Below are 22,722 nucleotides of genomic sequence, written 5' to 3' on the forward strand. Positions count from 1 at the left end.
CCTGATAAGTTATCGGGTGCCGTAGTCACGTGATTGGTTTCGATTTTTGTCGGGGAAGCGTCGGTTTGTGGTCGCGTTTCTTTGTGTCAGGTGCCATGTGGCCTATTTAATCACCCCACTTTGTGATATCGGTCTCTTTACCACTACAGCACTCGAACTGCCGACATCTGACCTTTTTTCTGAGCGCATTGTGTTCGGCCCAACCGGAGATACAAAGATTTTCCAACCGGAGATCCAAAGATTTTCCAACCGGAGATTCAAGACTTTTCCAACCGGGGATTCAAAGACTTTCCGACCGGAATTTCAAGGGCTTTCCGACCAGAGATCCAAGGGTTTTCTGACCAGAGATCTAAGGGTTTTCCCGACCAAAGAACATTTCAATCGGGGATTGAATCAGCCTGACCGGGACTGCTTTGTCCAGAGTTTTCCGGACCAACCCACGTGTTGGAAAAGCCGCCAATCAGCGGCCACAGAGTTTCAGAAGGTCAGAGTCGAACCACCACAATTCCTCACTTGATTTAGTTTTATTTTATTTTTATTTTTTAGTTAATATTAGTTTGCTCTAAACAACTTCAACACTTGTCATCACCTCTGGTCACCTTTTTGGTTGCCGGAACAAGTGTTGAAGCTGTTTGTTCGTTTTCCCTGGTGTTCTGCTGTTTTCTGCCTTAGGTACCTGTCACCAGTCTCTGGACCCCATTTCCTACCTGGAAATCAGCGGTGGCCACTACTGACTACTGGGAAGAGGATACTGGAGGTTCCAGGACCCAAACATCGTCTTAAGAACTGGTAAGGGCAGTTAGAGACGGCTTGGCACTGGGAAAACTTTTCCTGTTTTTTTTTAACTTCAAATTTAACTTTCTTTTTGTTTTCAACCTTTTCCTTTTGTGGCAACTCTTTGTAAATTTTGTAAATATCCTGTAAGTTGTAAATATTGTAGTTTTGTTTTTTTAATTTGTAATATACACGTGTACATATACAACAAATGGTTCGTTTGATTTCCTGCAGTATTTCCAAGTGTGTTCATTTATAGATACTTATGAACTCATGCCATTAATCCACGACCTTGAGCTATCTAATTGAAAAAATGTTGAAATCTCATTAACGTGAGGTTACATCATAACAACATATGGCACCTCAATAGTTGAGCCAGGAAAACATTTATCTTTTGGAAAACTTAGTAATCTTTTATCAATAGCTTTTTTAAGGCTTCTTTCTCTCCACACTCCTCCATCACTTATTCTCCCATTCACACCCACATCGACATATAAAAACTTGAAAGTAGCATCTACCAGTGCAAGTAATACTATACTATGAGTTCCTTTGTAGTTGTAGTAAAAAGAACCTGAGCTTCTTGGGGCCTCAAAACTTACATGCTTGCCATCAACAGCTCCTAAACAAAATGGAAATTGCCAGAGCTTCTCAAAGTCATTGGCAACAACTGTCCATCCTTGGCTATCAGTTGGTAACTAAAAATTACATCAATAGTGTTATCATATATTATATCTGATAAAACAGTGTGATATCTTTTACTTTTATATACTCTTCTTGAATATTTGAAATTATTGCCTTGCACACTTCCGGTATTATAAGACTAATAGTACTCTCATGGATTCTACTTGAATACATGAGATCCCGATAAGAATTGCCACTTGCTAAATATCGTAGTGTTATTGCTAACCTGAAAAAAGCCATACTTTTTAAGGAAATATAAAAACAGAAGAATAAAGGTTTTATGTACAAAGCAATCTATTTAATTTTTTCTAATATTTGTCATCATTAAGGGCGGGTTGTAAATGAGCAGTTCAAATATTGAACTCGGTTCAAGCTTGAAATGTCAGCGTGACAGCAATGCAATTTAAATGGAAACTCACCAGTCGATAATTCAGCAGAACTAGGTTCAAACTGCTTTTTTACAACCGGGCCTAACAGAACTTTGGCTTCAGCTTAACCCATTATACAAGTATTTACATTTTACTTGATATATATCAGTGCAACTCATATTAAGTTATAGTATAACATTGTAACATCAATAAAAAAAAATATGACTATAGGGTTATTAAATCAATAGGATTTGTGCATTTCCCATTTACCTGATTTCAGCAGATATCGGTTCTCTTAAATGGGTTGATTGTTTCTGTATGTCATTTTTAATAAGATCCAGAAGTTTGACAAAACAGGCATTGTCCATTCGTAAAAAGTTCCTGTAATGTTGAGGATCCTCCAACAATAGTTCATTGTGCAGCAAACTCAGAATTCCTCGACCTGTTTGTCTCCTCGCAAGCCATTTTTCTTGCCACACTTTTCTGGCAGACCTTCTTTGCAAACGCTTTTTAGCAATTCGTCGTTCACAATTTTTTTTTTGTCAAAACGACAAAAGTGGACCAACATGCAAATTGGAATATAAAATACGAATCAAGATTATCCATATCAACTTTATATTGTTTTTAAACACAATTTGTGCACTAAGTCCAGAATAAAAACAAATAATAAAGTATTTAACCTCAAAATTCAAAACTTTGAATCTTTAAACTCTGTGCTTAAAACTTCAAAACCGGTTTATAAACAATCATTTATGTAATTTTTCTGTCAAGCGTCAAAATAATTCGATCATATCTGAGAGCATTTATGGGATAGTGTAAAACAGAAAAATTGTCAACCCCAGATCAGTCCCATCCCAGAATCATGACAATTGTGTGCCTATTTCTTACACCAGATCTGGTACATGAAATAGGATAGTCTAAAACGGGCTTAACACATCAGAAAATATTTATAATAAATCTTATTAAAAATCTAAGTTACAAACAGTTCTACCGTCACTATATTTTCTACTATTTTTAAGGTAAAAGTTGAAAAAACTGTTTATAAACAACATGTAACATGTTAAAAAGAACATAGCCAAATTTTGTTTCGACTGGGTATTTTTATACATATTATTTAGTACTTTTTTGTTAAGGAAACGCTTTTTTTCTAATTACCAAAATTAACGTTTACAAACTTATATGTTTTAATACACCGTTGAAAAAGTAAAAATCAGCAGAATTAAATGAACTAAAAATATATAGGGTGTTCCATTTAAAAAAATATAACTTACTGTCATATGTCAGAAACTAAACGTAATAGAAAAAAACTGACTACGCCATTGGATTCTACGTCAAAATGTCTACCGGAAACCGTTTTTCCTTTTTTGATAACTTTAATAGCAAATGAAATACAGAGGAGGTTCCAAAATGACCAATTTTCAAAAACCCCCCGTATCTTTGAAACAAAAGAAGTTTGCGCCGCCCACTCTTCGCCAGTCATCTCAGCTCAGAAAAAGAGATCAGAACACGTATGCTACTTTTTTTCTATCTATTACCGTTTTCTCTGTACCCCGTAAAACCATCGAAAATGCAGCACCCTGTACAAAAAGTCTCACATGCGACACCCATAAGAGGATCTACTTTTGACACTCGTGAGTTACCTAAATAACATTTAGGAGAAAACCTTCGGATACTTATTTGCGACTCTTAAGTGTAGCCATGGGGATGTCTAAATAAAGTTCTGTATGCGATTCCGATAAGACGCTTTTGCAAGGCATGGTCAAATTCATCATAAAAGTCGCCTGGATGACTATGAGCGAGACCTTGTGGCGGACATTCGGATAGCTGAGGGAGTGGATTCGCAATGTCGCGTTGTGATCGTTTTAGGCATTGTATGGGACTTACATTGTTTACTGGGAAGGTTTCCATTTAATAAGAAATCAGGAAAAGTAACAAAAAGACCACTAGAGTTACTACACACAGATGTTTGTGGACCATGTGGCAGGAACTTTTTTTTTTGGCTTGAATAAAAACAAAAAAAAATTTGCAGATGTATAATAGGGTATTAACACAAACAAGTAGGACCTATCGACGATATAATAAGTATAATAAAATATATATATATATGTCTGTTCATTATGTTTTAAGCGATACATTATAATGGTAGTACATCTAAGCCTTCACAATGTTGCCAAATCTCAGAACGCTATTTCAGTGTGTTTCAAAGCCGCTTCTTTGAAACCCGGTATTTCATGCCCAATCAGAAAGCAGGGTTTTTGTCCTGTATGGGAAGATGAGGTCGCCATTTTCTTGAGTGAGCATTCCATTGCTCTCTGCTTTACCAGAACGTGTTATTTTGTTAGTTTTCGGATATTTTATCCAATTACCCTTCAAGGGGATTTAAAATTAAAATTAACAATCACCTGGTACTGCGAGACGCCCTGAAGAATAGGCTTATCGCTCTGTTAGCCCTGGAAACCCAGTTTCTTCAGCAGGAATCGGTTGGCTTCGGCCACGTTTTAGTTTTTTGTGCAGATCTGTTATGGTGAGTTTTCTATAGCAGTATATTAATTTTCTGAGTGGCACTGTGTAACTTACTTTGGTCTTTTGAAGATCTGAGGGAGTCGACTCCTACCCTGTTGTGTAACAGCCAGTTATACCCCCTGGATTGGTCGTACAAATCCAGTAGAGATTGACCCGACCTGCACCATATTACGCCAAAAGTCTGACATCTTTGCGACCTTGCAATCATTTTCGCCAGCAGTACTCCAAGCATCCATTTGTAGAGATCTTCAGATGAAATAGAACTTCTAGAACCTTCGAAGACACCAGGTTCAAGCCTGTGTATTAAGGCCAGTTTACTCCAAATCTTTATTTTTATTTTCTTCACTGTTTTCACAAACAAACCACTAAACTCAGATTCAAAGAAACACATAACAAAGCTTCCCTTTATTAAAGTTTTGCTCACACTTAAAACTTTAAATCACTTTGATACTTCCGATCGGCGAAACATAACAAAGGTTGGTTTATCTTCTAATAGCAATTACATAAATGTGAACTATAGTCGACTATAGGGTGATACCATTTGTCAATTATAATTATACGCTATCTCAACGTTTTAACACCGAATAATGATTTACCTGCTATTTACATTATTATAAACTACTCATCTATTGAACTGTAATAACAACATGGTATGTTGAGCAAACCCAGTAAAGAGATTTCATAAAGGGAAAATTAATTTGTGTTTATTTAGTGTTCACTAGTTGCGTTGATACCCGTTCGTAAGATATTTTCTTTTCATTTATTTTCGCAGTTTCCTCATCATCAAAACTGCGTGGCGCCCATTTTAAATTTCTTTTTTTTCCTTTCTTTAATTATTATTGAAAAGCAAATACAGTCATTTTAGAAAATTGCCTTCGAACCCATAGTGCTCACCAGATGAAAAGCTGCCGTTTGCATTCCTTATTATTTTAGGCAAAATAAGGTTACATAATTTTGGCGCCCAACGTGGGGCCCGAAATAGCAAATAATTTATCTAACAGTCAATATCATTTTTAGATCTAAGTATAATTGCATAACTATTTTTTTTTTTGTCTATTTCGAATGATGGTAATATTCATATTGTGAGCAGTGTATTTGGATAAAACTGGTCTTGAGTTTGGTCACTTTTTAAATAGACGTTTTGTCGGATCCACCGAACAACCGGCCGTACAACAGGTTTTTATCCGTTATCGTACTTTCTTGGTATATACAGTATAATTGAAATCGATATATTTTTTTTTGAACGCTTTGTATTTTGGCCACAAAGTGTTAAAATACTTTTAGTTTGTTTATTTCGAGAATGTGTTGTTGCAGTTGAACTGAAAGGAGCGAGATTCGCTGTTGCCACTTTTAGTTGTTTTAAATCAAGATCCTCCGAAATATAACTAGCGCTTTAAACAAGTAATTGATTGAATTTTTTTATCGTTAGACTTAACTGTTTGTGTTAAGGAAATCAATAGCAATATTTTTTTTATGGTTGAGTATAAACTTTGTTGTGATACTAAAGATATATTTTCAAAACTTTAAATTAGAAACCTATAATCAAACATTAAATCTATTTTACCTTGTTCTTATTGATAAGTTGCTTCATAGTTTTGCTTCCTTTATTAGGAGACAATGGATTCTCATTTTAGACCCAACTTGTTGCTTAGAGAAGAATTGGATTATGAGCTAAAAATACGCGGAGTTTTTACAGAAAGCCCCGTTATACAAAAACGGAAAATTCTTCTTAGAGCGTTAAATAAAGAGAGAGAAAGTAAGTTTGATGTTTTGAAATTGACAAACTCGGATTTTGATTTTCAAAAGGAAAAAGATGAAATAGAATCCACATTAGATTCAATTAAAGTTCTTATTAGTGATTTTGAGGGACCATCATCAGACTCGGTTTATCTTAGAGCTAGGACCAGACTTCTACACTTAACAAATCGTATTTTGCGGGTAGCTTTCGATGGGAATGAGGATAATTTTAGTGAGAAACAACGTCAAAAAAAATGAGTGGTATGCATCGGCAATGCTATTAGATGCTGAGTTACACGAAAAGGTGAAGGAACCTAATCAATTTAGTTCTACTCCTGTTAGCCATCATGAAGGACAAATGGAAAGTTCTCAACTGTCCCAAACAGCTCACGAAAATACGCCTCTTAGCAATCAGTATTTCAAGCCCACTCCTGTACATAAATTAGGTATTTCATTTGGAGGCGATCCAAAACAAGTTATGTCTTTTATTGAACGCGTAGAGGAAACGGCTCGAGCTAGACATATTCCTAAAGCTGAGTTATTTGAGTCGGCTAGCGATTTGTTTTCTGAGAAAGCCATCTTTTGGTTGAGGTTAGTTAAGCCCGCTCTTCGTGATTGGGATTCTTTGGTAGAAAAGTTAAAAGCAGATTTTTTAAATTCCGACGTTGATGATGAAACATGGCGAGAAATCCGTATGAGGAAACAAGGTAGGAACGAACCAGTCGTGCTTTTCATAGCAACCGTGGAAGGTTTGTTTGGTCGTTTGTCATATAGTCCGGCTCCTGTTACCAAGGTCAAGTACATCAAAAGAGGTCTTCAAAAGGAATATCAACAACGTCTAGCTTTGCAAGATATAAGTTCTGTTGATGAGTTGGGTAGGTTGTGTAAACGTTTAGAGGAAGCAGATGTTTTAGGCCTTTGTTCAAGTTCACGTTCGCATCAAGTTTGTGAGGTGAATCTTGATGAACCCTCTTCGTCCAGAAGAAGTCCAAATGTTCGTGGTGGGGAACAGTCCAATCAAAGAAATCAGAAATATCTTTGGAATGGCAAGAAGAATAGGAGACTACCGAGGGAGAACAATCCTGAGGAAGGCGAAAAGGACAAGGCGGGCACTAAATACGTTTGTTGGAAGTGTAGCGGTCCAAACCACTTATTCAAAGACTGTAAATCGAACATTAAAAAGAGATTTTGCTTTAAATGTGGGACGCCAGAGTTTACTTCTAAAACTTGTTCACATTGTTCGGGAAACGCGTAAGAGAGGAATGCGTGGTTGGTTCGCATAATCCTCTATATCAAGAAACCAACTCTCCATGTGCGAGTCATCTTTCCCACACTAACACAAGTCTTCAATTTAATGGCTCAGCTAATAATAATGTGCTTCCGGTTTTTCTGAGCAAGAGTAATGACAACCGACCTTATATAAATGTAAAGCTTTTTGACCAAACTATTACTGCCCTGTTAGATAGCGGTGCTAATGTATCCATAGTAGGTGGATCCGGAGTGAGTTTAATTCGACGTTTAAAACTTAAAATTAACCCGATCACTAGCGACAGTGTTGTTACCGCTTGCGGAACCTCTCAAAAAGTTAAGGGTTCTGTTGAATTACCGATAGTTATTAAGAATTCAGTACGGATTTTAGTTGCATTGCTGGTTCCCTCTATTGTACATTCATTCATATTTGGTAGTGATTTCTGCAGAAGATTTCAAGTAGATATAGACTTTGCAAACAATAAATGGCTCATTCAAAGTAAAACTTCTGGCTTAATCACGGAGGCAAAACCTAATTCAGATAATCGAAATGTAATCTCCAATGTATGCACTCTCGAACCTCTATCCGATAGTCAATCAGAGCAAGTCAAATTAATTATAGATTCTTTTAATAAGTTGAATAGTGAAGAAAGATTGGGGCTCACTAATAAAATTTCAATGAGTATTGACACCGGCGAGGCCAAGCCGTTCAAACTAAGGCAATATTTAATGAGTCCATATATGTTAAAACTTCTCAATCAAGAGTTAGATGATATGCTAAAACTGGGTGTCGTAGAACCATCGCAGAGTCCCTGGAACAGTCCAGTGTTACTTGTTAAAAAGGCTAACGGAGAATATAGGTTTTGTTTCGATGGTCGAAAATTAAATGAAGTAACTCGCCATGACAGTTATCCACTGCCGCGTGTAGACAGAATATTAAGCTCTCTGAGGGGAGCCAACTATATTTCTAGTATCGACCTACGTAAGGCTTTCTGGCAGATTCCTTTGGACCCAGCCTCGCGAGACAAAACAGCATTTACAGTTCCATCTCGTGGCCTTTTTCATTTCAAGGTTGTTCCTTTTGGTCTTTGTAACAGTGCTCAAACACAACAGCGATTAGTAGATAGTTTATTTGGCCCAAAGTACGAACCAAATATTTTTACTTACCTAGACGATATTATCATAACTTCGAAAACATTTGAGGATCATATTCGGTTGTTGGGTGAAGTTAGGGATATTCTATTTGAGGCTAATTTGACTATTAACTTAAGTAAGTGTGTTTTTTTTAAAACACAGTTGAAGTATTTGGGTTATATTGTCGAAGGTGGTCAGGGTATTCGTACCGACCCTGATAAGGTCTCCACAATGGTTAATTACCCCAGACCTACTACCACTACCGAAATTAAAAGATTTATAGGCTTGTGTAGTTGGTATCGTAGATTTATTGGTAATTTCTCTTCTTTGGTCTCTCCTATTAACGATCTCCTCAAGGGAAAGAAAAAGAAGTCTTCTATAGAATGGACCCCTGAGGCCCAAAGTTCCTTTGAAAATATTAAAAATGCCCTAATTGCAGCTCCGGTTCTGTGTTCGCCGGATTTTTCAAGACCGTTCACAATACAATGCGATGCTAGTGATACGGGGTTGGGTGGTGTACTGTCGCAGGATCTCGATGGAGGAGAGCGTGTAATAGCATACTGCTCTCGGACGCTCTCTAGAGCCGAGCGTAATTACACTGTAACAGAACGCGAACTCTTGGCGTTGATATTTTGTTTGGAAAAATTCCGGATGTACGTAGAAGGTACGAGGTTTAAAGTAATAACAGACCATCACAGTCTGTTGTGGTTAAATAATTTAAAAGACCCTTGCGGACGTTTAGCCAGGTGGTCAGTAAAACTACGGCAATATAGCTTCGACTTAATTCACCGGAAAGGAATCTCACACAAGGTTCCTGATGCTCTCTCCCGAATATCTTCTGAGCCTCCTATTGATATGGAAGTATGCGTCATGGATGTTGCTTCTGGTGAATTAGACCCTTGGTATGAAGAACTTAGAAGTAAAATCCTTAAAAACCCAGAATCGTATCCTCAATGGAAAGTCGAACAGAATGTTATATTTAAGTATATCCCAAATAATCTCCCACTGTCGAGTAACCTTTTTGACTGGAAGACGGTCGTACCAAAAAACTGTCGTTTACAGGTGATGAAGGATTGTCATGACCCTCCTTCTTGTTCACATTTTGGAATTTTCAAAACCTTGTCCCGCGTCCAAGATTCTTATTATTGGCCTAAAATGCGAGTAGATATTCGAAGATATTGTAGAGCTTGTAAAGTTTGTCAAGCTCAAAAATTGTCTAACTCAGGTCCTCTAGGTAAAATGGGTGCTCAGAAATCAGTGCAGTTCCCTTTTCAGGTTATAGCCGTTGATTTAATGGGACCATTTCCCAGGTCTAAGAAAGGAAATTGCTATTTGTTAGTCGTTACTTGTTGGTTTTCAAAGTATTCTTTACTTTTTCCTATACGTCAAGCAGTTGCTAAAAATATAGTTAAACTGTTGGAAAACAATGTATTTTTGGTTTTTGGAGTACCCCAAATCATAATTTGTGATAATGGCACTCAATTTGCTGGAAGAGTTTTCAAACATCTCGCTGAAACTTATCATGTAAAAATCTGGTTTACTCCTAGGTATTCGGCCCAATGTAATTTCGTAGAAAGAACTAACAAAACCGTTGGAACTGCCATCCGATGTTACATCAAGAATCATCAAGAATGGGATGCAGAACTAACAAAAATTCAGTTTGCTATGAACGCAGCAAAACACGAGGTGCATGACTTGGCTCCTGCATTCATAGTTTTTGGTCGAAATATTCCGCTATCAGGAAACTACTATAGCAAAATATCGGAAACTAAAGACATAGTCCTCAACCCATCAGATAGGAACGCATATATCGATGATATCTCCGGGTTGGCTGACATCTTCAAAGAGGTAGAGAAATGCCTTAGTGTCGCGCACAGTCGATATAAACGATCATATGATCTACGCAGACGAGAGATATCTTTTGCGGTTGGTGATAGAGTATGGAGGAAAAATAAAGTCCTTTCAGATGCTACATCTAAGTTTTCAGCTAAACTCGCACCTAAGTACATTCTTTGCAAAATTAAGGCAAAGAAGTCCCGACTTGTCTACATTTTGGAGAAAGCAGATGGAAGTTACGGAGGAGAATGGCATGTGAAAGATTTGAAACCTTATTTTGGATCAAATTCTGATGTTTCCGTTGGGTAATATTTTTTTTTTTGGTATTTGGTTAGTCGGTACTAACTGTTATCTGGTATTATGGTTTTTTTTTATGTCACGTTAAACGTTTAAAGTATGTCCGGACAATTTTTTTTAAAGTTTTGCAAGACTATTTTCAATTGTGCAACATTTGAAATGTATATAGTACAGATGGGATCCCGTAATTATGGTAAATTAGTTTAACTAGACAATGTTGTAAATATGCTTTTTACTTATAAGTTTTTTTCTTGACTGAATTGTCATCATGGGCAAATTCTCAGTCTTAAGTTTGCTCTTTTCCTTGTTTAGAGACCTCCCCGTTTTTGTCTTTATTTCCTGATTTGTCAGTTCAATATTATGTCTTTACCGATTGAGTCGCCCCAAGGCCGTGTAGTACGCGAAGATACTGGACTAAACAAAAATCCCGAGAGCAAACTAATGTTAGTAGAATACTGTTGAGTTCTTTAAGTTTCTTCTTTCTTTGTTAATTAACCTAGATAAATTTTTTTTTTGGTACATAATCAAAAAAAAATATATAATGATATATTTTTTTTTGTTTTTTTTTTGGAGGAGGATTGTGTGGCAGGAACTTTTTTTTTTGGCTTGAATAAAAACAAAAAAAAATTTGCAGATGTATAATAGGGTATTAACACAAACAAGTAGGACCTATCGACGATATAATAAGTATAATAAAATATATATATATATGTCTGTTCATTATGTTTTAAGCGATACATTATAATGGTAGTACATCTAAGCCTTCACAATGTTGCCAAATCTCAGAACGCTATTTCAGTGTGTTTCAAAGCCGCTTCTTTGAAACCCGGTATTTCATGCCCAATCAGAAAGCAGGGTTTTTGTCCTGTATGGGAAGATGAGGTCGCCATTTTCTTGAGTGAGCATTCCATTGCTCTCTGCTTTACCAGAACGTGTTATTTTGTTAGTTTTCGGATATTTTATCCAATTACCCTTCAAGGGGATTTAAAATTAAAATTAACAATCACCTGGTACTGCGAGACGCCCTGAAGAATAGGCTTATCGCTCTGTTAGCCCTGGAAACCCAGTTTCTTCAGCAGGAATCGGTTGGCTTCGGCCACGTTTTAGTTTTTTGTGCAGATCTGTTATGGTGAGTTTTCTATAGCAGTATATTAATTTTCTGAGTGGCACTGTGTAACTTACTTTGGTCTTTTTAAGATCTGAGGGAGTCGACTCCTACCCTGTTGTGTAACAGCCAGTTATACCCCCTGGATTGGTCGTACAAATCCAGTAGAGATTGACCCGACCTGCACCATATTACGCCAAAAGTCTGACATCTTTGCGACCTTGCAATCATTTTCGCCAGCAGTACTCCAAGCATCCATTTGTAGAGATCTTCAGATGAAATAGAACTTCTAGAACCTTCGAAGACACCAGGTTCAAGCCTGTGTATTAAGGCCAGTTTACTCCAAATCTTTATTTTTATTTTCTTCACTGTTTTCACAAACAAACCACTAAACTCAGATTCAAAGAAACACATAACAAAGCTTCCCTTTATTAAAGTTTTGCTCACACTTAAAACTTTAAATCACTTTGATACTTCCGATCGGCGAAACATAACAAAGGTTGGTTTATCTTCTAATAGCAATTACATAAATGTGAACTATAGTCGACTATAGGGTGATACCATTTGTCAATTATAATTATACGCTATCTCAACGTTTTAACACCGAATAATGATTTACCTGCTATTTACATTATTATAAACTACTCATCTATTGAACTGTAATAACAACATGGTATGTTGAGCAAACCCAGTAAAGAGATTTCATAAAGGGAAAATTAATTTGTGTTTATTTAGTGTTCACTAGTTGCGTTGATACCCGTTCGTAAGATATTTTCTTTTCATTTATTTTCGCAGTTTCCTCATCATCAAAACTGCGTGGCGCCCATTTTAAATTTCTTTTTTTTCCTTTCTTTAATTATTATTGAAAAGCAAATACAGTCATTTTAGAAAATTGCCTTCGAACCCATAGTGCTCACCAGATGAAAAGCTGCCGTTTGCATTCCTTATTATTTTAGGCAAAATAAGGTTACAACCAATTACACCAACAACTTATGATAACAAAAGTTACTTTGTTACTTTTCTAGATGATTTTACTCATTTTACCATGATATACTTAATTGAAAAAAAAAGTGAGGTATTTTATTGTTTTAAAAAATTTGAGGCCTTGGTTACTAATCTGTTAGGCTGCAAGATTGGTTCACTTCGTTGTGATAATGGTGGTGAGTATTGCTCTAGTGATTTTAAAAATGTTTGTGAAGCTCGAGGAATCCATCTTAACTATACAGTACCTTATAAACCTCAGCTCAATGGATGTGCTGAGCGATTAAATAGAACTCTACTTGAGAAAGGGAGAGCTATGTTATTACAGTCAGGCTTATCTAAAGATATGTGGGGTGAAGCATTGTTGTGTGCTACCTACTTGACTAATCGGAGTCCAACAGTTGCTTTAAAAACTGTAACTCCTGCTGAAATGTTTTATCAAAAGAAACCAAATATTAAAAATATAAAGACTTTTGGTTATATTGCTTACAGTCATATACCAAAAGAAAAGCAAGGTGGAAAATTTGATGTAAGAGGTGAAATAAAAATAATGGTAGGATATTCAGATAATGGTTATCGTCTATGGGATCCTGTAAATAAAAATATAACTTTGCCAGAAATGTTACTTTTGATGAGAGTCATAACATAAAAAACCTGAACAATGATACAATTATTAAAATAAAGTATTTAGGAGTAGTGCTCGATGCAGAGTTGAAATTCCGGGCCCATGCAGAATACTGTATGAAGAAATTTGCGCGTAAGATGGGTTTTATTGCAAGAATAGGTAAATCTCTGTCAATGTATACAAAGCGACTGCTGCATAATGTCCTGGCTCAACCACATCTTGAGTTTTGCAGTACTTTGCTTTTTAACATGCCAAACTACATTATCGATGAATTCCAGCGGATTCAAAACAAAGCGATGCGGATAATGATAAAGTGTGACAGATATACGCCTATTAGAAACATGTTGAGCTGTACTGATTTGTTGTCAAAAAATTTTGTTTGTTGTTAAGCAAAAAATAGTTTTCAACGCTTTTATTTTTATTTTTAAAATTAAGAATAGGATTTTGCCTGATTATGTGTGCAATAAGGTAAAGACTTTTAGTGATACTCATGAATACAATACTCGGAATAAAACTGATTTTATTATTAATGTGAGACCAGGGACCAATATTGTTTCAAACTCGTTATTGTATAGAGGATTATTGGATTTCAATAATCTCCCGCCGCATCTCAAAGACTGTGAGAGTTTGAACGTTTTTAAAAAACAACTTCGTCGATATATACAAGCTCATTGTTTTTAATTTGTAATAATTGTGTGTATATTGTTCTTTTTTTACGAGACGGTAACTGTGTCTACGATTTTATATTTTAGCGGTGTTTTGTGCCATTTGATTATTGTAGTTTTAATAGTATGGTATGAGATCTGTTGATATATTTGTGAAATTATGTAGCCATTGGGCTAAATAAATATCATTATTATTATTATTATAAAACTTAGAATTGGATAAAGAAAAAGATGATAAGATTGGTGAAACACATGATTATGAAGAACCTCAAAATGGTGAGGAATCAGACAGTGATAATGGGATTAATGACAATAAAAGTTTAAGGAAAAGTAATAGATTAAGACGAAGACCAAATTATTTAAATGATTATGTTGATCATGAAGATATTGAACATATGGCTTTAAATGCAACATTATTTGTGGATGAAGTACCCAGAAATTACAGTGAGATTGAAGAAAGGTCAGATCGAGTCTTTTGGCTCAAGGCCATTGAAGAGGAGATTGAATCCCTAAATCGTAATAAAACATGGACATATATCAAAAATTCACCACATAAGAAACTAATAAACTGCAAGTGGGTGTTTAGAATTAAAAGGGATGAACAAGGAAATATATTGAAATATAAGGCAAGACTAGTAGCACGTGGTTTCTTGCAACAAGAGGGCTTTGACATAATGAGACTTATGCACCAGTTGCAAGATTAACAACGTTAAGGACTTTGCCTGCTGTTTCAAATTTTAAGCATTATCACATAGAGCAACTTGATGTAAAGTCTACATTTTTGCACGGGGAAATTGAAGAGGAAATATACATGTCGATACCTGAAGGATTCCAAAATGCAGGGGAAGTTTGCAGATTAAATAAGGCTCTATATGGTCTTAAGCAGGCACCTTTTTGCTGGAACAAAAAGTCTGATTGTTTCATCAGAAGTGAACAATTTATAAAGTCTAATAGTGATACATGTCTTTATCTGAAGAAACTTAGTGAATCAAACATCTATTTGCCGTTATATGTTGATGATATAATTGTCAGTGATAACAAAAGAGAGATAAATGATTTAAAAGTAAAATTACAGAACAAGTTTGAGATGGAAGATATGGGAAAACTAAAGAATTTCTTGGGAATAAATATTAAATTTGATGAAAAAGGTATGTATTTATGTCAGAAAAGTTATATTGAGTCCATTTTACGTCGTTTTAATATGAGTAACTGCAAACTGAAAATCAATCAAGTGAAGAGAACTGGCCTATACGAGAACTAATAGGTTCTTTAATGTATTTGATGTTGGCGCAAGGGCGTACCCAGGTAAGGGCAGCTGCCCCCCCCTAGAAGATGAATTAAATGTAAATTTTTTTGGCAAATAAAAATTAAAAACGTGTTACCTACTCTGCGCAAAATGAAGTGTTGGAAACAAAATATCTTTTCAGCCAGATTTGTTTTTTTCTATAGTTAAATATTCTACAACATTCGAATTTATTCGATATAGAGTCTGTATAATGAGTCGTGTCGGTCGTGTCACAATGTATTTATTAGAATATTTTTCAACACACTTGCTCATAATGTGGCTTTTATTACACAGTAATTAGACTCATAATGCTTCAAATTACTCACGCGTGCGTTTTTGTCTTACCATTACCGCACGCGTGTTTTTGATTATATATAGTTTTAAATTGTCGCTGTTCATCCAATTATCCCAATGGGGACCAGCTAAGGACTGTACAGTCCATGCAGCCTAGTCTTATGTGCATCCTTTTTAAAAAAAGTTTTGTCCCAAAAATGTTAATTATTTGCAAATAAATTAAACAATTTTATTCAAATAGATAATAATTCTTTTTACCAATGATTTATACGAATAAATATTGTTTTCCTATACGCTATTATTTATTATCCGCTTTATAATTTCATATATCTACTCATTTTATCGTGTTTGACTGTTTGCGACTTTTTTATTTGTGCGCGCACCAAGTTCGCGCTGAGTAAAAAAAGTTCTTTCTCCAGTAAAAAGAAATAGGATCAATTTATACGGTCAATAGCGACATCTTGTATTGAATAGCAATGCCACGAAGAACGTTCTAGCATGGACTATTCTGGAAAGAAAAGACAGTGATAGCAAGTATAAGACAAGGATGGAAATAGAGTCGAGTATTTTCTACATATTTCGGGAGCGAGAATATTTCAATATATAAGCGGAAGCGTGAGGCAGAGCACGTCAATTTAGTTCGAATACAATTCAGTTCCGAGTGTAATACGAGCGAATATTTCATACGCCATAGTGTCTTATAGTTTCGTTGCGGCGACACGAGATTTACGTTTACTGCACAACAACTGGAAATATTACTCCGTCAAATGGATATCAGGAAATTCTTTGAAAGAGGTGAGTCAAAACAAAACACTTAAGTAGGTACCTAATATGATTATTTGATTTGTTTAAGGGGGGCTTTGACTCTCTTGTAAGTGTATATCTTAAGCATTACTTACAATATTTAAATTTATTAATTACAAGACGTGGTTTTGTTAAAAAAAGTTAAAAAAAAAACATAAAAGAAAGATCCTTGCAATATTTTGGATTTATTAATAAGTCCATACCGACAACAAAGTCCCTTTTCTCTAACGTCACAAGTGTATTATTTCAAATTACTTACCTAGTTTTGATTATTTGGCGTTCAAACCACAAAGTTTTGAATATCGCGATTTTACTTTTACTGATAGGAAGTAAATACCTATATTAGAATGTGAAACTTGATCTTTATTTTCGTCCTATGCAACCCGCCTACACACTGTAAGAGTAATTTTGTGTATCCATTTTTTAGGGAGGACACGCGAAAAAAGAAAAAAATGTCGGGAAAGTAGCAGAGGAAGCGATGAAAATGACAACCATGATAAAACCATTCATGTAATGCCAAGATCATTGCATGCTAACATTGGACAAGCGTCAAATTCTCCAGCAGAACCTGTTAATATATCTGTTGCCGACTATTCTTCTCCATCGACATCCCAACAAACTTATGACGTCAACGTCGATCCTGAAATTATAGTGGACGATGGCTATCATGAAAATGATCTGGGTCGTTATGTTGGGTTGGCTACCCAGCTATCGACGGAAAAGAAGAGGGAGTTGTTACAAAATCCTTGGATCCCGCCCAGAAATTACGATTTTGAAAGTGATGCAAGCCATTTAAAAAGAAAATTTAATCATGCTTGGTTGGATCAATATTCACCATGGCTAGTATATTCCAAGCGACTAAAAGGTGCTCTTTGTAAGCATTGTGTTTTGTTCCCTCCGCCCATTAGCACTGTGAGAGGAATTTTGAGATCGTTTATGGTCAGGCCATATACCAGGTGTCCAAGAGCACCCTGGACATAGGAGATTAACATGGGAAAACGGTTTTGATTTTTTTGCACCTGTACGGTTGATTTGATTGAAAAATCGTATTAATGAAAGTTGTAGTACCTATCACGGACTAATTTTCTGTATTTTTTTCGGATCTCTAACTTGAGCCCTTTCGCCGTAAAACACGAACAAAAATGAGAAAATTTTAACTTTTGGCCTGCACTGTATAGGCGGTTGTCGGGCAACGGGTAAACAGGTCATTGTTGCGGGTACGGTTGCTCGGCAACCGCTTATACAGTGCAGGTAAAAAGTTTAAATTTTCGCATTTTTGTTCGTGTTTTACGACGAAAGGGCTCAAGTTAGAGATCCGAAAAAAATACAGAAAACTAGTCCGTGATAGGTACTACAACTTTCATTAATACGATTTTTCAATCAAATCAGCCGTACAGGCGCAAAAAAATCAAAACCGTTTTCCCATGTTAATCTCCTATGTCCAGGGTGCTCTTGGACACCTGGTATAAAGTTCAAAAATATGCATGAAGACTGCCGAAAGCATGCAACGACCAACCTTCACCAAACGGCGACAAATGCTGCAAAAAATTTTCTTGACAATGTTCCTGTAGACATCCAACTGCAAAGTGGACACCAAAAAGCAATCGATGAAAACAGACAAATATTGTCATCAATTATTTCTTGTATAGTATTTTGCGGTACACATGATATGCCTCTTAGGGGCAAACAAGCAGATGAGGCTGTTTTATTAGATTTATTGAAGTTGAGAATCAATTCAGGGGACGACAAATTAAAGAGTCACCTGGAAAAGTGCCGTCGCAATGCAGTTTACACATCGCCAAAAATACAAAACGAATTGATGAATTTATGTTGCGAAGTTATTAAGGAGAATATAATTAGTGAGGTTCAGAAGACCATGGCTTACGCAGTCTTAGCTGATGAAACAGCAGACGTATCTGGGAAAGAACAACTGTCAATAGGCGTGCGGCTCTACGACGAAAGTAAAAGGAAAATCAGAGAAGAATTTGTAGGGTTCGTTGAACTAAAAGCACAAAATGCTTCCGCAATTGCCGAAGCAATTGACAATTTCTTAATTAGTTCTAACCTCTCAACCGAAGATTGCGTAGGGTTTGGATTCGATGGCTGTTCTACAATGGTAGGGAAAGAGGGGGGCGTACAAGCCATTTTGAGAAAAAAATATCCTCGTGCTTTATATTTTCATTGCTCAAGTCACAAACTCAACCTTGTTGTGAATGATGCGAACGCAGTGCCAGAAATTAGAAGTACTGTCGCCACTGTAAAGGATGTGATAACGTTTTTCAGGGAATCGACTACACGTCGAAACTACGCTCCAAACCTATCACGATTATGTGAGACGAGATGGTCCGAAAAATATAAATCAATCAGAAAGTTTTCTCAGCATTTTTCAGAGCTTGTGAAATCTCTAGAAACGTTATCCGTAGAGGGAAATTATGCCAGCAGAAAATCTGCATATCAGTTGCATTCAGCCGTTACAAAACCAGTGTTTATTGTTACTCTACAAACAATTGCCAAATATTCAGCAGTTTTTAGAACCAGTAGTTAACGCACTGCAAGCTAAATCGATCGACATGATCTCGGTAGGGGATGTTCGATGTTCAGAGTGTAATCCTGAACATACTATGACAGATGTCAATAAGGTTAGGTTGGTTTTATATTATTATTAGACATAAGACAAGTTGATGTTCACGCTCACCATAAAATGATATATTGATGATTAAATTAATATACATTAAAAATATGTACTTTCATTTGAATTCAACATAAAACATGGCGCAGTCGTTTGTCAAAATATATTGACAGAAGTTCAGTTAACTAAGTCTAAAGTAATTGAATCAAGTTTCAAGTGTGGTGTGAAGTACAAGAGAGTAGGTGAACAAAATGGCCGGAGCTAACGCAAGTATCGGTGTAAAGTTACCCCCTGATTTTGACCTTCAAGCACAAATTGCTGCTGTGGAATGGCGTTTCTGGAGAACATGCTTTGAAGACTATTTAATAGCCACAGGCCAACAAGACTCATTAGATAAAGTAAAATTATCTATCCTAAGAAATATTATTGGGAATGACTCAGCAAGAATCATGTCAACGTTTGAGGTACCTGGAGATGAACCAAATAAATTTGAATTTACCATGAGTCTAATCGACAAATATGTTAATCCAAAAGTAAATGAGACTTTTGAAAGATATAATTTTTTGAAGCGAGTTCAAAAAGAAGGCGAATTGTTTGAGCACTTTTTGACGGATGGTAAACACCTTATACGTTAATGCAATTATAACGAAGTAGACCCAGACCAGACCCCGGAGGAGAAGGCATTAAGGGACAAAATTGTGATGGGTATAAAAGATCCAGTGACCAGGGAAGCCCTACTACGTTTTGAAAAGCTCACCTTGGGAAAAGCCATCGATTTGTGTAGAACCAGTGAACTCAGCAGGCAACAGAATCTACAATTCCAGCAGAATGGTGATGAAAGGCAAAGGGACATACATGCTGTTAAAAAAGTAAACAATAGAAAGTTAGAGAGAGAGGTAAGTGATAGATCTAAGGAAAAATATGAAAAGTTTGAGAGAAAAAGTGATAAATTTAAGTGTAGAAGATGTCAAACATTGCATGGACCTCGTGCATGTCCTGCATTTGGTAAACCTTGTAAAAAATGTGGTATACTAAACCATTTTGCAATAGCATGTAAAGTCAAAAATGTAAAAAATGTAAACAAAAATTCTGAGAGCGATAGTTCAGATGAATTTTATATAAATAATGTTAAAAGCTCTTGTAATAATTGTAAAAAATGTAAATTTTGCAGAAATGAAAATATGTGGGATGAAATTATAGAAATAGAAAATAAGAAAGTAAGGTTAAAGCTTGACACAGAAGCAGATATTAGTGTAATTCCTAAAGAAATATTTCAGAAAATGGATACACATTTTAAGATTAGAAATACTGGTTGCATTATAAAGGGATTTGAGGGTACTAAAGCAAAGACTGAAGGTATTGTAAATTTGCTTTGTAAATACAAAGATAACAGTATATATGAAGACTTTGTTATAATTGAAGGTGCCACAAAAGTTTTATTAGGTGGTCAAGCATGTGTAAACTTAGGTTTAGTAAAACGAGTAAATAAAGTAGAATTAAGAAAACATAAATAAAAATGACTTAAAATCAGAATTTATTACTAAGCATAATGATATATTTTGTGGCTATGGAAAGTTTGGTGGAAAGCATGTAATTACTACAGTTGAACATTTTGAACAAGTATCACACCCCCCCACCAAAGTTCCACGAGTCATAAAAGATAAGTTTAAAAAAGAACTGGATAGGTTGATAGAGAGAAAAGCAATAGTAAAAGTGTATGATTTTGATCCTCGAGCAAGTGTTAACCGTATAGTTGTTATTGAAAAGCCCACTGGAAAACTGAGATTATGTCTGGACCCTTCTGACCTCAATAAACAAATAATTCGTAAACATGGATTAGTTCCCAAACTTAAAGACATTTCATCACAGATTTTAGGTAAAAAATATTTTACAGTTTTTGATTTAGCTGAAGGGTACCACCATATTGAGCTTGATGAACATTCTTCTTGGAAATGCTGTTTTTCAACCCCTTTTGGAATGTATAAGTATATAGTATTACCTTATGGTTTGTCAAGTTCCCAGGATATATTTCAGGAACAAGTAGAAAATAATTTTTCTAACATAAAGAATGTACAAATATGTCATGATGACATGATTGTCATGGGATCTGACAAATTTGAACATGATAGAGCAGTTGAACAAGTAGTACAGCGAGCTCGACAAGTAGGTGCTAAATTTAACAAAGATAAATTGCAGTATTTTCAAACAGAAGTAAAATTTATGGGACAAGTTTTTTCAGAAAAAGGAATAGAAATCGATCCGGATAGAGTAAAAGCTTTAGTATTATTGGAAAATCCAAAAAATAAAGTTGAACTTCAAAGAGTATTAGGTTCATTTAATTATGTAAGAAGGTATGTTGTAAATATGGCACAATATATACAACCTTTGTGTGAATTATTAAAATCAAATACTGAGTGGCTATGGCTTCCTAAACATGAAGAGTGTTTTAAAAAACTAAAAGAGATTGTTTGCAAGTCACCTGCATTAACACCTTTTGATCCTAGTAAAAAAATTATCTTGCAGTGTGACGCTTCAAAAAATGGTCTTGGTTGTTGCATGTTTCAGAAGTATCAGGGCAATTTAAAATTGGTTGCTTGTGCTTCTCGCAACATGAATGATCATGAAATAGTCAAACAGAGAAAGAATTTTTAGCTATATACTTTGCTACTCAGAAATTTCATAGTTTTATATATGGTTATGACATAGATGTACAAAGTGACCATAAACCAATAATTGTGATAATGAAAAAAGCAATTTGCAAAATTGGTTCAGTTAGATTGCAACGAATTAGGCTTAAATTACTAAAATATTCTCTAAATGTGTACTATGTTTCAGGAAAAAATGTACAATTTGCTGACATGTTATCTAGGTCAAGCTTAAAAGAAACTGAATATGATAAGGATATGTTTGATATGGTACATTTAGTGTCAAAACATTTACCAATAAGTGAGGAAAGGAAATCTGAACTTCGACTAGAGACCAATAAAGACCCAACTCTGTCAAAAATAATTGATTTTTATTTCAATGGTTGGCCAAACAAAACAAATAATATCATCTCTCAACAATGTAAGTCATTCTATAACCTTAAAGAGTCAATTTATGTAGAAGCCGGTATCGTGTTTCTTGATGAAAAAATTATTATTCCTGAGAGCCTTAAACAACCAATGATTAAACTTTTACATAAAGGACACATAGGCATAAGTAAAACTATCAATAAAGCTAGGAAACTGTTTTATTGGCCGGAAATGTCACAAGATATTGTTAACTTTATAAAAAAATGTAGAACTTGTGAAAAGTTTATGTCCAGTAATTATAGAGAACCTTTATTACCACACTCTATTCCAAAGTATAGGTTTAACAAAGTTGGCACTGATATTTTGGAATATGGAGCAAACCCATACTTAGTTGTCGTTGACTATTTTTCACACTGGATTGAACTGTACAAATTGAAAGACAAAACGTCTAAATCAGTTGTAGATGCTTTCCAAGATATTTTTACAAAATTTGGATATCCTTCTTATATTATAGCAGATAATTTACCATTTTTATCGAGGAAATGTCATAGTTATTACTCCAATAAAGACATTACTGTTTTAACATGTACTCCACATTATCATCAGAGTAATGGTCTGGCGGAGAAAGCAGTGAGTATTTGCAAACAAATCCTTAGAAAGTCATTTGAAGAATGTACTGACTATAGAGAATCAATTATGGAATACAATAACTCAATCTTAAT

The 22,722-nt window shown here is 35.4% G+C and overlaps 5 long non-coding RNA genes across 13 annotated transcripts in view; 2 read left to right on the top strand and 3 right to left on the bottom strand.

Moving 5' to 3' along the window:
- Positions 1–22,722, bottom strand: part of LOC145737826 (uncharacterized) — a 297,082-nt gene that overhangs the window by 92,050 nt on the left and 182,310 nt on the right. The gene's annotated exons all lie outside the window — the stretch shown is intronic.
- Positions 3,842–4,505, bottom strand: LOC145737550 (uncharacterized). Its single transcript, XR_014180416.1, has 2 exons — positions 4,401–4,505; positions 3,842–4,339 (listed from the first exon to the last, which is right to left on the bottom strand). It is a non-coding gene; the product is annotated as an uncharacterized LOC145737550 (long non-coding RNA).
- Positions 4,206–5,039, top strand: LOC145737551 (uncharacterized). The gene is made up of 2 exons (XR_014180417.1): positions 4,206–4,347; positions 4,416–5,039. It is a non-coding gene; the product is annotated as an uncharacterized LOC145737551 (long non-coding RNA).
- On the bottom strand, positions 11,222–11,797 carry LOC145737552 (uncharacterized). 2 transcript variants are annotated; one of them, XR_014180418.1, is made up of 2 exons: positions 11,606–11,797; positions 11,222–11,515 (listed from the first exon to the last, which is right to left on the bottom strand). It is a non-coding gene; the product is annotated as an uncharacterized LOC145737552 (long non-coding RNA). The 2 variants fall into 2 exon arrangements; XR_014180419.1 differs by having other exon boundaries at positions 11,222–11,518; positions 11,606–11,746.
- On the top strand, positions 11,586–12,419 carry LOC145737553 (uncharacterized). The gene is made up of 2 exons (XR_014180420.1): positions 11,586–11,727; positions 11,796–12,419. It is a non-coding gene; the product is annotated as an uncharacterized LOC145737553 (long non-coding RNA).

The sequence above is a fragment of the Ips typographus genome, linkage group LG14 (genome assembly GCF_016097725.1).
Source record: "Ips typographus isolate SLU linkage group LG14, UJ_Ityp_2.0, whole genome shotgun sequence".
Classification (NCBI taxonomy): Eukaryota; Metazoa; Arthropoda; class Insecta; order Coleoptera; family Curculionidae; genus Ips; species Ips typographus.